This window comes from Ursus maritimus, unplaced genomic scaffold (assembly GCF_017311325.1).
Source record: "Ursus maritimus isolate PB19 unplaced genomic scaffold, ASM1731132v1 scaffold_9, whole genome shotgun sequence".
NCBI lineage: Eukaryota > Metazoa > Chordata > Mammalia > Carnivora > Ursidae > Ursus > Ursus maritimus.
The window spans coordinates 24,027,957-24,041,956 of record NW_024427107.1 but is presented as its reverse complement, the minus strand read 5'-3'; the positions used below and the strand labels follow the sequence as shown (position 1 = coordinate 24,041,956).

At 36.0% G+C, this 14,000-nt stretch overlaps 1 pseudogene; it reads left to right on the top strand.

Annotated features, from left to right (window-relative positions):
- The first annotated feature begins 2,907 nt into the window (after positions 1–2,907).
- Positions 2,908–6,970, top strand: LOC103681267 (annotated as a pseudogene).
- The last annotated feature ends 7,030 nt before the right edge of the window (positions 6,971–14,000 follow it).

Below are 14,000 nucleotides of genomic sequence, written 5' to 3'. Positions count from 1 at the left end.
AGAATTCTTTCTAGCTAGGAAGTTCCCTCTTAGTACTGAGCAATGCTGGCTTGGAGGATGGGGGAATGCTGACAAACTGAAGCTGCCTTCCTTTCTTCTTTCAGTTATTTTCAGGTTTTTTGTTCCACTCTAATGGTAAAGTTTTTTAAATTAAATTCAATTAGCTAATATATAGTACATCATTAGTTTTTGATGTAGTGCTCAGTGACGCATTAGTTGCATATAACACCCAGTACTCATCAGATCATGTGCCCTCCTTAATGCCCATCACCTAATTAGTGAACTCCAGAGCTCTCCCAGAGCTGTTTTTATGCATGGATAGCTGTCTAATTTTTTATCTTTGTTGGAGAGAGGATGGAGTCTTCTACACCACAGTTTTGGTGATGCCATTCTCTTCAAAGATTTCTTTTTAAAACTACCTAATGTCATCATCTTTTCAAAAAGTAGAAAGAGAGTGCCTGGGTGGCTCAGTTGGTTAAGCATCCAGCTCTTGGTTTTGGCTCAGGTCATGAATTCACAGGTCATGGGTTAGAGTCCTGTGTCAGGCTCTGTGCTCAGCAGGGAGTCTGCTTGAATATTCTCTCCCTCTGCCCTTCCCCCCACTTGTGCTCTCTCTTTAAAATAAATAGTTAAAAAAAAAAGTAGAAAGAAACTAATCTTGGGGGGGATGACAGTTCCTTAAATTTGACAAAATTCACTTTACGATATTCTAACTGCATTGTCCTTATTTATTTATTTATTTATTTATTTATTTATACTACACTAACAAAGTTCTTTACAGTCTGCCTTCAGCCAAAGGACAGCATTTGGAAACCAAGTTCTTGATCAAGCAGCCCTCAACAGTCTGCTTGTTGTGTTGGACTTGTTCTTTACTTGATAGACTAATATTCCAGGGAGCAATTCCCTTCTTACCATACTAGTAAGCCTCTCCCTGGTCCCACAGTTCACATAAGGAACCACCCAGTTTCTCTATAAATGGATTGGTTTCTGCTTTCATATTTTTTAAATAGCCTCTGGGCCCTTTGAGAGCAAGCATTGACATTCAGTTTAATGTATCAGGGTGTGCAGCTCAAATGTTTCAATAACTGAATGGACAAAGAATAAATGGATGAATGAATAAAATCTCAGAATTTTGATGGCTGCCTACTAATTGGAACCCCATGCAATAGTTGCCTCATTTGTGCTTCGACATTCTAGAATATGCATGTACTTTGAAACTTGGACTCTACATGTTTATATACAACCTTCCTTTGCTACTGCCCCTCCAGTAGCTTTGGACTCTTTCTATATTCACTCACCTTTGCTCTCCTGTGGTGATGCCTGCTCTTCTCTCAACTTTGGAAATTTCAGTTAAATTACTAGAAAAACGTACTGTTTCAAGGGAGTCTCTTGCACTTTTTTCTCAAAATGAACAATCATTCTGAAAGGTTTTTTTTTTTTTAATCTGAATTTCCACATATGGAGATTGTATGAAGATATATTGGAGACTTAAAAATCAAATTTTGCCTAATTTCAGAAATTACTTAGTAAAATCTCATCTTTTGGGGGGGGGGTGGGACCTGGATCAAATTGTGGCCTCAGGAATGGAGTCAAACTCAAACATAACAAAATAATAATAGTTAAAGTGTTCATTATCAGACTATACACTACCATTGAACTGAGACAAAACTCTAAAGATGAAGCTCTGCATGTCAGTAAGCTCCTCAGGAAACATATAAAGAGAGGAGAAGGCACCATAGGATAAGACTCACAGGGAATCCTAGAGATAAACATGGGCTACAATAACAAAAAACAAGGCTTTGAAAGGCCAAAGTATGCCCCACATCCCTTCAAAAGTATCTGACTTTCCCCATTCATAGACTAAGCTCTTGGGATTACTATTGGCATTATCAGGTCTTCGCTTTTGAAATGCAACTATCCTAGCCAGAAGTAACACGTGTTTAGACTAACATAATATAATAAAAAATCATTAAAAAAATAAAAATAAATAAAAACATGTGTTTAACTTAGTTCAGTCTTTAAAATCTGTGACAAAAGTTTTTAATGGTGGCATGAAAATCCAAAATATGATTTGAAGCAAATTGAACAAAGAGAAAGAACTCAGAAATTTTAAATAGGAAAGTATATACTTCTACCATTTCATATTTTGGTCTGATAAATCAAGATATAGTGTGTGTTGGGGGTGTGAATAGCAGTTATGTCTGTAAATGAAGGTTGCACAAAAGATTGTTAAATAGAGCTACTTTCTATGGTGAGTAAAATTCTCATAACCAGTCTGAAGTAGCTTAAGAAGAAGATAGGAAATTATCAATCAATAGAAATATTCTTTTAGGTTATAACTTTAACTTCAATTCATATATTAAAATTTAAGTTATAAATACCTAAAAACTGTAAAGTTAAGGATCATTCCCACTTGGAATTAGAATAACAAAATGTAGAAATTGTGATGATTACTGGTTCAACGGAAACAGAGTAAGAGCCACTACAAAGTTTATGACAATTTTGTACATAACGAGCTCCATCTTGCTAATCTTTTCAAGTTACTCAGTACATAAGCACATGGCCATAAGAGTTCAAATAGCACTCTCTACTCAGTCTTTTTATTTTATGCTCTAGCAATTCAAAATTTAGGACAAAAGAAAACCAAAACTGATTCAGTCTATTTATAAGCTGCCAAATCCGTATGCTCTTTATCAACAGTTGTATATCTTTGGTACATCCTTTTTAAGTGAGACTCGTGATGGACCTATGAAGTCATAAAGTTGTATATTCATAAATCTGCCATTCAAAGTGCAGAGTAGAAGTAAACAAAAGGCACACGTCCTGAAGGCAAATGACCTAAGTCTTTCATTATTTCACTATTTGTAATTCATTACAATCTAAGACTTTTTTTTTTATATCAAGTACCCTACCTACTGAATTCAAATCTTAAACTTTTCAGAATATTCAAACTGGTTGACTTGAACTCTTCTAAAATGTGAATTTGAAGTTAGGGAAGTACTATCAGGATACTTTCTGATTACTACTTTAAAGATGGGCTAATTAGAGTTCCTAAAGGGCAGGTATTAATGACACAAATTTGCAGATGTTTTGAAGCATCCTCTTTAAAAATATATCAAAAGCTAATATTTTATGAAAAAGGAAATATTTATGCTTTGAATGATACAATCCACCAACAATTGTTACTGACATCAGTTTGCTATATATATTTCTAGATAGAGCTACACTCTGTGCCAGTTGGCAAAAACAAGTCAGCACTTTAAATATTTTAAGAAATAGATTATTTCCTATAGAAAATTATGTTGTTTTATGTTATAATCTTATTGAACTCTAATTCATATGCTACAGTTTAATATGAACTTTTATTTCAGCCATCATGTGATAGACATGATTAACTCCTACTATAAAATGTCTAGAAACATAAACATACTTTCATATGCAAACCCCAAATCATTAGAAATTTTTTAAAAAGACACTTCTGAAGGGATAAAGATGGAACAGAAATGGGGAAATAAGATCAATAACTGTGCAAACTTCTAGAATAGCTGTGGGTGTATTGATCTCAATAATAGGAGCGACTGGGGTTTTATGTATACAAACACAAAAAACAAGAGCTTGGAAAATGAGGAATTGGGATTTATATCCTTCGTGTAAATCAGGAACTCTGGAAAAGATATACCTTCAGAGAAAATGTGAACAAGAGAAAAATATACACTGGCACAGGAGATAAAAAGATAACTTGTCTGTCTCAGTGTAGGTCTAGGCCAGGGGTAAATAAGATTTTTATTAAAATTTATAATCACAGACCTGTCCCATTATGAATTTAGGTTTATATTTGCACTATTCATGTGTGGCTAAGGAATCCTCAAGTCTTAGTCATTAACGTAAATTAGCCCCAAAGTCATTCTTACTATGCAGTACCTGGTAAAAGTAAATATAAAATTTCTCTACTGGAAGATGTTTTCAGTTCAGGCTGTGAAGAATCCTCATAGGAAAACTTCATGGAAAGGGGATTTACAATCTAGATTTTAAAACAGATGAGGCAGGCACCAGATTCTCCAGCCTGGGCTGGCATGGGGATGGCACCAAGCCCTGATGCTGTCAGCCTCCAATCCCAAACTACAGTAAATCTCAATACTGGAGTGTGGGTCACCCACGAGGAACACAAGACTGCCCTTAGAGGCCCTGGGATGCCACTGGTGGCCTTGGAGGAGGAAAAAGAGGAGGAGAAAGTGGTGAGGCCCAGCCAGAGCAGACATTGGCTAATTTTAACACCAACTTCCCTGGGGTGATGAACATACACATACAATCAATGAGGACTTTGTGGACTTTTCTGATATTTACCCCTATAAAGAACAATAAGAACTAAAGACTGACCACATGGGAACTATGGCAAAGTTAGAGAAAGTGTACCAGAATAAATTAAATTTAAAGGAAGTTCAGCCAATGAACATCAAGGAAGATGCTCCTGGTGTCTCTTCCAGAATGGTATTGGATAGAATCCCTATTACTTAATCTCCCTTAGTTCATCACTTTCAGGCTTGCATTTAAGCCAGTCTTCCTCCCTGTGTTTATCTTTCTCTGAAGAAGAGCTGCCCAACTTACAAAAAGAGTATCCTGAGGAAAACAGAATGATGACCTGTGCTAAGGAGCTTATCAACATGTAAACAAACTTGTTTGCTGAAAATTATATTCAATGTGAAAATGCTGACTTTTCCAGCTGCTGAAAAACAAAAACAAAAACAAAAAAGAAACCAAAAGAATGGTTGCCAAAGATTACAGTACCTGTGCCTTTTCAAAAGATAATCTGTTAGAGAACAGGAGAAAAAGGAAGGGAATGTGAAATATAAATCAGATATTGAAATGGTACACAAACTGCTAAAAGACAAGTCATGTTGGACACCTGCAACTAATATAATGTTATATCAATTATATTGCAGTAAAAAATAATATATGTACACATTTTTTTAAAAAAAGATTCAGAGTGTAAAAAGAAATTCCAAGTTAATCCAGTTCCTGCATTCATCTCTATCCCCCCTTTATTATGAAAGAGTCAAGCAAAATGAAGAACAGAGACGGTCTCTGAAGGAGAAAAATAAAGAAGTTCTTTTGGCTTCATAAGGGCCATTTAAATTTACTGCAAGAGAAAAATAAATGCAAACAGTTTGGAGGAAAAACAACTGAGAGACTTTTTTAAGTCTAAAAAGAAAACAAATCAAATTTTATAGAACATTAAGAAGCAGCTAAATGCCTGAACACTTTTACAGAATCCACCCCCTCTTCCTTGTAGGCCAGTTCACAAGCTTTGTTACAAAGAACCCCAAGCATGCTGAACAGTCTGAAAGGTTGAAATGTGAACACAAGGTTTAGGTACCAGACTCCTGATTTTGATGATCTTCATTATTTTTGGTGGGAAAAAATGGCTTAGCATTGAGAGCAGAAAGAGAAGTATGGGCCTTTATGATTTGTTTGAAAAAGTTTTCTGGAAAGCATAAATCAAATATTTTAAAAATTTAAAAATAAAAACAGATGGGGAAAAAAATCCATGATGAAGAGTCACCAGGTAGAGTAAATAACAATATATTCCTCAATAATGCCAAATGCTAAAACAACTGAAAAGAGCTAAAAAATAAATATATTAAAAATAATCTCATGCCAAGCAAAAAAAAAAAAAAAAGGAATTGGAAACCTAAGAGAAGACAAAACTCTATAAAAAATCAGAGAGCTTTTTAAATAACAAAATTGGATTTCATACATTTTTGAAATATTATTATAATTCAAAATTTATGGTTTAAAGAGAACAATAATAATAAAGGCATGATTTGAAACTTAATGGGTAAGAACTCTTCATAGTTAAAGATAAATTCTCAGATTCAGTAAGCACAGTAAGTCACAAACAAAACAAATTTTCAGAAGAATCTAACAGTAGATGCATTCTATCAAAAGTGTCAAATACCAAAGACAAAAAAAAAAAAAAAAAAAAAAAAACCAGCAACAACTTTAAGGAAGCAGAGTCAAGAAATAACAGTTAAGTTGGGAGAAGATTTCTTCATAACAATAGAAGCCAGAATACAAAGGAATACTTGATTCAAATTAACAGAAGAAAATCATTGGCATTCTAGAATTTTATAACCAGTTGGAAAATCATTAAAAAGTAGGGCAATATAAACCTTTTCCAACAAACAAAATATAGAAGTACCAGCTATTTATTAAATGATCTAATTAGGGGTGAAGAAAAGTGAACCTGCAAAAAGATGATAATGCAAAGTGAAAAGATGAGCAAAGAAATTGGTAAAAAAAAAAAAGAAAGAAAGAAAGAAAAAAAAGAAAAAAGAAAAAAAAATAAAAGAAATTGGTAAACAAGTGAGTAATCCAAAAAAATATAATATGGCAGAATTGCAATATTAATATTGATGAAAGTATATAAAATTAGTAAAATACTAACAGAAGGTATTTAAAAATGAAATGAGACAAATGTAGTGCAAGAAGAATAGAAGTGTAAAACAGGGAACATGACCTATGTTAGAATGTCACAAGTCTGTTTTATTCGGGCAGGGGGAAGAGACCTTGATTAACTGTATACTTTAATTCAACTATGTCTTTTAAAATTTTAAGGGCAAACTGAAAATGAACACAATATATGACTTCCAAAACAGAAGGGAGGAATGAAATAAAGAGAAATTAATCAATCCAAATAAAGTCATCAGAGGACAAAGAAACAGAGTGGGATGAAGAGAAAGTATAGAATAGATAATATGAAAAGATTCAAAGAAATCAAAGTATATGTAACTTGACAACCTCTATCTTTTAACCTATGAGTTGGGTCCACTTTTTATTGTGACTATTGGTAAATTGAGAGAGAGACAGCAATATGATATTTGAGACAACCTAAAACATGAAAGCATGGAAACAATGAAAATAAAAGATAGAAATAATATTTATATGAATACTAAACAAAATAAACATGAAGCTGTATTAATGTCAGATAAAATATACTTTAAATAAAAAATATTAGGAAGAAAAATGTTTGGTATATAATGATAGAATAATCCATGAGGAAGACATTGTGAATACATATGCTCCTTACATGACCTGTTAACTTATAAGCAAATATTTACAGAATTTTCTGGGAGAAAAAATAATCCATTAGCACAACAGAGCTCAGATTTTTAAAAACTAGTAGAGATTAATATTAGTATAAAACATTAATAAGCTTGAGCTGATGAATATATGATTAATTCCAGTATAGTTAACATAGAATGTTATATTAATTTCAGGTGTACAATATAAATGGCTGGACAAAGAAGATACACACACACACACACACATAATGGAATATTACTCATCCAAAAAAAGAATGAAATCTTGCCATTTGCAACAACATAGATGGAGCTAGAGGGTATAATACTAAGTGAAATAAGTCAGAGGAAGTGTTCTTAATCATTACTCAACACTTCTATTCCTATATACCCTAGAGAAACTCTCATAAGTGTAGACAAGTGGGCATATACAAGAATGTTCATTGCAGCACTGTGTTAATAGTGAAAAATTTGTAACAACCTAAATGTCCATCAACAGGGAAATACACTATAGTATTTTAATACAATGAAAATAAATGAATAAGAGCTATAGGGGGAGGAGCTAAGATGGCAGAATAGTAGGAGGACCCTAGCCTTCCTTATTCCTTCCAACACAGCTAGATAAATATCAAATCATTCTGAATACCCAGGAAATCATTCTGAGGACTGAAAAAACTGCACAACTAGAGGGAAAGGGAAGGCCACATCATGGAAGGTAGGAGGTGCAGAGATGTGGTTTGGGAGAGAAATGGATTGCAGGTGCTGCAGAGGGGAGAGGGAGTCCTGACCATGGAGGTGTAGAGAGAGAAAAGAGAGCAAGGGGGAGAGAGAGAGAGAGAGAGAGAGAGGAGCACATAGGGGAATCACACAAGGAATTCTACAAGGAAGACACTTCCCCAAAGCCACTGACTGGGAAAATAAGAAGAGCTGATTTTTGTGTTTTTGCCACTGGGGGGTGGAGGAGTAGGCTCAAGGACTGGAGTTTTAGAGGTCCTGGTGTGGCTGGTACTCTTAGGGTCCTGCAGTGATCCTGAAGAGAAGGCAGGCAACCCGGGGCCCATCTGTGAGAGGTGGCATTGCCTCCCCAGGAGCAAAAGAGCCTACAGGCACCATTTCCCTCCCACAACCTTCAGCATAAGCACAGAGATACCTGCTGAGGTCGGCTGACCTGGACATAGGCCCTTTGGTATACTTTGCGCCAAACCCCATGCTCCTGTGCCCTGGTGTGACTGCCCTTCTGAATCATATCCCAGTGTGGCAAGACCCTCCCCCAGAAGACCAGCATGGGTCCCTGACACACCAGGTCCCTAAAGTTTGTAATTTTAAAACTCAGCCAGCCTGGCTGGGATAGAGCCCAAAGTGTGGTGCTCCATGTGGGAGAGTACCCTGGACACAGTGTGAAAGCAGAGCTCTGAAGAACACCTAGAACACATGAAGAAAAATTATTCACTCTTCTGGGAGGGCTTCCCTGACAGTAGCCACAGGTTCCCTTCTCTGGTGACAAAGGAGCTGGCTGGTGCCATTTTTGTCCCCCATCTCTCAGCATAAACTAACTTCAGTAAACAGTACCAACACTGGCTGCTTAATCTGCTTATACCAAGCCCCACCTCCCTGAACTCTTCTGGAACTGCTTTCCTCAGACAAGTGTGCCTGAGAACCAGTGCAGTGGCCCCTCCCCCAAGAAGATGAGCACAAAGCTCTGCACACACCATGACTGCTGACCATAGAGTTCTGCAAAGCTTCAGCTCTAGTGGAAATACTATCATGTGTCTTTTAACAAGCAGACCATAGCACACCTGGTTAAAACTTATCACACTCTGGCTAAGGTCCAAACACTCCCCGCTGCAGGCAAGGAGAAACTACAGAGGACTGACCTGAGGGAGAGAGCAACCATAACATAGCAGCAGAGTGTATGCAGCATACACCAGAGACCCTTCCTGAAGCACCAGGCTTCTATTGTAATCAGGGATCTAATCAAAACAGATATAAGTAATATGCCTGATACAGAATTTAAAGCAACAATCATAAAGATATTCACTGGGCTTGAGAAAAACATAGAAGACATCAAGGAAACCCTTACAGGAGAGATAAAAGAGCTTAAAATCAATCCAATCAAAATGAAAAATGCAATACCAATTTTCAAAACTGACTAGATGGAATGACCACAAGGATGAAAAAGCAGAGGAATGAATAAATGATATAGAAGACAGAATTATGGGAGAAAATGGAGCTGAACAAAAGAGGGAAAGAAAAATCTTGGATCACTAAAGTAGACGTAGGGAACTTGGTGATTCTATGAAGCAATAACACTCATATCATAGGATTCTCAGAAGAAAAAGAGAAAAGGGAGCAGAAGGTTTATTTGAGAAAATTATAGCTGAAAACTTCCCTAATCTGGGGAAGGAAACAGACTTCCAAGTCCAGGCGGTACAGAGGACTCCCATCAAAATCAACAAAAGCTGGCTAACACCAAGACATACTGTAGTTAAATTTGCAAAATATTGAGATTAAAAAATCCTAAAAGCATCAAGACAAAAGAAGTCCCTAACTTACAAGGGAAAACAAGGTTAGCAGCAGAGCCCTCCACAGAAACTTACAGGCCAGAAGAGAGTGGCATGATATTTTCAATGTCCTGAATGGGAAACTTATGCTGCCAGAATATTCTATCCAGCAATGCTGTCATTCAGAGTAGAAGAGATAAAGAGTTTCCCAGACAAAAACTAAAAGAGTTCATGAGCACTAAAGCAGCCTTGAAAGAAATATTAAAGGGAAGTGTTTGAGGGAAGAAGAAAGCAACAAAGACTAGAAAGGAAAAGAGAAAATCTCCAGAAACAATGACAAAACAAGCAATAAAATGGCACTAAATTCATTTCTGTCAATAATTACTCTGAATATAAATGGATTAAAATCTCAAATCAAAAAACATAGGTGTCAGAATGGATTAAAAAAAAGAAGACCCATCTATATGCTGCCTACAAGAGACTCATTTTAGACCTAAAGACACCTGCAGATTGAAAGTGAGTGGATGGAGAAATATTTCCCATGCAAATGGACATCAAAAGAAAGCTGAGGTTGCAATACTTACATCAGACAAACTAAATTTTAAACCAAAGACTGTAACAAGAGATGAAGAAGGCACTATGTCATAATAAAGAGGGTATATTCAACAAGAAATTCTAACAATTGTAAATATTCCCTCAACTTGGGAGCACCCAAATATATAAAACAATAACATAAAGGAACTTATTGATAATAATATGATAATAGTAGGTGATTTTAACACCCCACTTAGATCAATGGACAGATTTTCTAAGCAGAAAATCAACAAGGGAACAATAGCTTTGAATGACACACTGAACCAGATAGATTTAACAGATATCTTCAGAACAGTTCATCCTAAAGTAGCAAAATACACATTCTTTTCAAGTGCACCTGTGACATTCTCCAGAATAGACCACAGCCTACATCACAAATCAGGATGCAGTAAGTACAAAAAATTGACATCATACCATGCATATTTTCCAACCAAAACACTGTGAAACTTAAAGTTAACCACAAGAAAAAATTTGGAAAGACCACAAATACATGGGGGCTAAAGAACATCCTACTAAAGAATAAATGCATCAACCAAGAAATTAAGAAATTAAAAAATACATGGAAACAATGAAAACAAAAACACAACAGTCCAAAACCTTTGGGATGAAGCAAAAGCAGTCATAGGAGGGAAGTATATAGCAAAGATACAGAAAAAGCATTTGACAAAATACAGCATCTGTTCTTGATCAAAACCCTTAACAAAGTAAGGATAGAGGAAACATACTTCAATATCATAAAGGCCATAGACAAAAAACCTACAGCTAATATCATCCTCAATAGGGAAAAACTGAGTGCATTTCCTCTATGGTCAGGAACAAGACAGGAATGTCCACTCTCATCATTGTTTTTATTTTTGGGGGGGGTGGGTTTTTTGTTTTGTTTTTTAAAGATTTTATTTATTTGAGAGAGAGAAGACGGTGCAGGCAGAGGGAAAAGCAGGCTCCCCACTGAGCAGGGAACCCAACACAGGGCTCGATTCCAGGCCCCTGGGATCATGATCTGAGCCAAAAGCAGACACTTAACTAACTGAGCCACTCAGGCACCCAAACACGCTCACCATTGTTATTTAACATAGTACTGAAAGTCTTAGCCTTAGCAATCAGACAACAAAAAGAAATAAAAGGCATCCAATTTATCAAGGAAGAAGTCAAACTTGCACTATTTGCAAATGGCATGATACTCTGTGTAGAAAACTTGAAGACTCCACCAAAAAGTTGGAGAACTGGTACACAAATTCAGTAAAGTTGTAGGATACAAAATCGACATAACAGAAATCTGTTGCATTTCTGTTTACCAATAAAATTGAAAATGCACATACAAGGAACCCAAGTATATCAGCAATTATTTATTTCTCTTTAAATTTTTTAAAGTACAAAAATAATACGAATTTTTAAGATCTATTTATTTATTTTAGGATGTGTGTGCACAAGTAGGGGAGGGTCAGAGGTAGAAAAATCTCAAGAAGATTCTCTGCTGAGCCTGGAGCCCAACATGGGGCTTGATCATAACCTGAGCTGAAACCAAGAGTAGGACTCTTAACTGACTGAGCCACCCAGGCACCCCCTAAATTATTATGAATTTAAAACAAATCATAAAGTGAATCCTAATTAAAACCAATCAAATTAGCATGAAAAGCATATAATTCACAACTAAGTCAATGTAAGTACTGGACTCCTTGCTCCACTCTGAGAGCTTTAGGTCTTTAACAAGCAAGTCGTTTAAATTCTTTGGACCTTACTTTCCTCATCTTTATAAAGAGAGAGTTGAACCAGATCATCTCTAAGATTCCTTTACAGCTATAAAATTTGTCACAAAGCACTTTATAGGATTTGCAACAACCAAAGCATGAATAGTAATTTGGATTTTAAAGTAGAATTTGAAAATGAAGACAAATTTATACTTGGATGTTCCATGGCTACTTCTATTATTTGATTGCTCAATTGCTCATCCCTGCATTTGTGACCATTATTGTGTCAGTGTCCTATAATTCCTTCTTTCCAACCATATCCACCTTGTATTCTAGACTGATTGTTAACAGAAAATCAACTCTCATTCTGCTGTCACACCAATTATTCCCAGCCTGGGAAGATCCATCTTATGCTGTTTTATGAGGAATATTTGAATAATCTCTTTTGTGAACTTTTTGAGTCTTAATTTAATCATGCTTGAACATTTAGGTTCTTTTAGTAAAAGAAACAGAAACTGATTCTGGCTGGATTTAAGGGAGTAAGGACCAGGAGAAAGACAATTATTGGAAGAACTCTTGAGTATCTCTTGGAATCGAAGGAAGAGATAATTAAGCAAGGGAAAGTTTCAAGAATCTCTGCATCAGGGGCACCTGGGTGGCTCAGTCATTAAGCGTCTGCCTTCAGCTCAGGGCATGATCCCGGCACTCTGGGACCAAGCCCCGCATCAGGCTCCTCCGCTGGGAGCCTGCTTCTTCCTTTCCCACTCCCCCTGCTTGTGTTCCCTCTCTCACTGGCTATCTCTCTCTGTCAAATAAATAAATGAAATCTTAAAAAAAAAATCTCTGCATCAAATTTATTGGCCTTTCCCCAGACTTCTACCATTTATAAAACTCAGCACCAAATACCCTCAGTCTCCCTGTTCTCCTTTCCAATTTTTTAATTCCTAGGATACAGACTCTAATTGGTCTAGTGTAGGTCAAATATATACTTTTAGTTCAATTGGTCATGTGGACAGAGCCATATATTACAGACAAATTCATTGGGGGCCTACTTCTGTTAATACCAGTTTCCAGAAAGCAGTAATTAGGACCAAGTAAGCAACCCCAAAATTAATCTCTTATGACTAGTCTTTGTCATGATATGGGTCAGATGAGGACAGGGTGTTTGCCAGATTATTAACAGCTTAAAGAGTTTCACCTTGGAATCAACATGGGATGGAATTAATTTTGAAAATATTTCCAAATATTTCTGCTATCCTTGAAATCCTGGGGATGATTTGAACTCAATATTAATGTGTTAATATTGAGCCACAGATTGGAGTCTTCTCTCCCTTGGTCTCATAACACACTTGGTCTTTCTAAAGTCTAGAAACATTTGTTGATTAAAAGATTACAACAGAAATCAGAGAGGGAGACAAACCATGAGATGCTCTGGACTCTGGGAAACAAACTGAGGGTTGCAGAAGGGAGGGAGGTAGGGGGATGGGGTAACCAGGTAATGGGTATTAAAGAAGGCACATGTTGGGATGAGCACTGGATGTTATATCCAACTAATGAATCACTGAGCACTACAACAAAAACTTATGATCTATATGCTGGCTAACTGAACATAAAAAAATGCTAAAAATAATTATAGCAAACTTTTTACATTTTAGCCTAACAAATTGAAGATAATATGCAAGGAAACCAAAAAATTCATGTATAATATTTGCCCTTTGTTGAGAGTTTTTAATCATGAACAGATGTTGAATTATATCAAGTGCTTTTTCTGCATCTATTGAGATGATCATGTGGTTTTTATCCATCATTTTGTTGATGTAGTGTATTGTGTTGATTGATATGCAAATACTGAACCATCCTTTTATCCCCAGAATAGATTCCACTTGATCATGGTGAATAATCCTTTTAATGTATCATTGAATGTGGTTTGCTAATGTGTTATTGAGGATTTTTACATCTATGTTCATAGAGATATTGGCCCATAGTTTTCTTTTTTTGGTGTGGTGTCTTTGGTTTTGGTATCAGAGTAATGCTGGCCTCAGAGAATGTTTTTGGAAGCTTCCTTTCTCTTCTACTTTTTGGAACAGTTTGATGGTAATAGGTATTAACTCTTTTTTAAATGTTTGGCAGAATTCACT